This window comes from Myotis daubentonii, chromosome X, assembly GCF_963259705.1.
Source record: "Myotis daubentonii chromosome X, mMyoDau2.1, whole genome shotgun sequence".
Lineage (NCBI taxonomy): Eukaryota > Metazoa > Chordata > Mammalia > Chiroptera > Vespertilionidae > Myotis > Myotis daubentonii.
This window is the reverse complement of record NC_081861.1, coordinates 48,952,422-48,954,590: the sequence shown is the minus strand read 5'-3', so window position 1 is coordinate 48,954,590 and position 2,169 is coordinate 48,952,422. Positions and strand designations below refer to the sequence as shown.

The following is a 2,169-nucleotide window of genomic DNA, read 5'->3' as shown; positions in this document are numbered from 1 at the left end:
AACCTTGTATATGTTCTAAATGCTCAAGGACTGCTTCCACTGAAGAAAGCTAAAAGAGGTGACTGCCAACTTCCTACTCATTATGGTTTGAGTTTTAAAAATCTATAATCTTGTCATACGTTGGAGTGGAATTAAGGCTGTTTGAACTTCTGGGTGCCTTAGGAAGAACAAGGCACCTCAATATCAAGCCTTGAGTGACAAAACAATCTTGATGGTAGGCTCAGAGCCTGGCTGGCACAGGTGAGGTGATTAGGAGCAAAAAGGGGAAGGAGAACTGCCTTGCCATTTCCCATCACACAGCCTCAGCTCTTACAAGTGGAGCCACTTGGTGGGCCCTGAATAGGCCTCTCCTTCCTCATCTTTACTCCTTTCTTCCTTTTTTGTGGCTTCCTCCCTGCACACATGCACCTCCCAGAGCAAGGTAGGACCTGTCTGCTCTGAACTCCCACAACACTTTAGAGTCTGGGTTTGAGAGTCAAACCTGAATATCAGAGCTGCACCTACCCAGGTCTGCGATCTTGGATAAGACACCTACCCTTTCTGGGCCAAATTATTCTCATCTGTAGACTGAAGATTTACATATATAAAATATTTCAAAACACCTAACCTAGTGACTGGCTGATATGAAGCACTAATTTCATGTTAGCTGTTATTATCACCATCATTATCATGATTATCATGGGTGATTATATTATCTATTCCATAGAATTTGGACGATTAAATGAGAACATATGTCAAACACCCAACACAGTGCTCAGCATAAATTGTGTGCTAAATAAATGATAGAAATAGTTGACTGTATTTATCTCTCCCTTCATATACTTAACCTCATTCTCTATTGTGTTATTTCTATTTGTGTTCATGTCTTGATCTCTTCCTCTAATTTATAAACTCTCTCTAGCGCACAGAGTTCCTCTCTCTTTCTCTCCCTGTCCCTCTTCCCAATAGTAAACATAAAAGACCCAGTGCTGTGGATTAGTTAGGTTCTTTAAAATTTAGTAAGCCCATTCAACATTGTATTGTTTTCCAGTTAGCATCTTTCCTATTAACCCATTAACTCTGGGGTAGGGAACGTCTGATCTAAGGCCCACGAAATCATTTGGTCTGATCTTGCCAAGGCACTAGGGGTGAGTTAATTAAATGTTTGACCAAATAAAGCAGGCTAATTTTTAACTTGATGATATTGTATGGCGTGTGAATAATGTTATAAATATCCAAATGGCCCTTGGCAGAAAAAAAGTTTCCCCACCCCTGCAACTGATCAACAGGGCCATTTATCCCTAGGGCAAGTCATGGCATATGTATTCCAACCACTGATCCACTGATCACAGAATTAGCAATATACAGAATCTTAGCTTCGAAAGTTTTCCAGAAAACAATGGTCTTGATAGTGTGTTTATATGAGCAGAATGGATTTTTTGGGCCTTCAACCTTTACTGTTCCCTCGCTGCAGGCGTCAGTTTGAGCAGCGCTATCAGCTCTGAGGGTTAGTAACAAATGGCTTTTTCCCTGGCCCCCTCAGCCGCTGACCTCTCTCAGTGGTGGAGAAAGGATGGTGGGCCTGAACAGTGCCATCGCCGCGCATGTGCAGTGCCCTCTTCATCAGGTACTGCATTTACTTTGACCAAGAGACAGAATGATCCCAACTTCAAGAACAGGCTCAGAGAACAAAGAAAGAAACAAAAGTTTGTCAAGGAGAGAGCTGGACTCTCCAAATGACCTGACCTTAAAGGTGCTGAGGCTGTTCAGAAATTTTTCCTTGATGAAATACAGCCCAAGGTGAATATGAAAAGGGTGTAGATCATCTGACCAATGTAATTGTGGTGTGTAGACAGCCACAGAAGTTACTGCAAATGTTACAGCAAACACTCCCACCACCAGTGTAGCAGATGCTTCTAAGCTTCCAATAATTAGTTGTAGAATTATAAGTGTTCAGAGCTTGGCTGAAGATGATGTGGAATGAGAAACAAATGTCAACATATTAATCTCAATTAAAAATATTTTTAAAATCTTGACTTGGAAGATGAACAGCTATGGGGGAATAAGGGCAAATATGTTTGCTATGGACTGTTCTACACTAAAATCTACCAAAGTTAATTTTTACTTTGCATAGATCTATTTGTCTTGTTTTTATTTTTCCCAGTGAAGAGTGTATTTTGATAGAGAGCT

General features: G+C 40.8%; 1 pseudogene; it reads left to right on the top strand.

Annotated features, from left to right (window-relative positions):
- Positions 1-1,552: 1,552 nt before the first annotated feature.
- LOC132224423 (mitochondrial import receptor subunit TOM20 homolog) lies at positions 1,553-1,963 on the top strand (annotated as a pseudogene).
- The last annotated feature ends 206 nt before the right edge of the window (positions 1,964-2,169 follow it).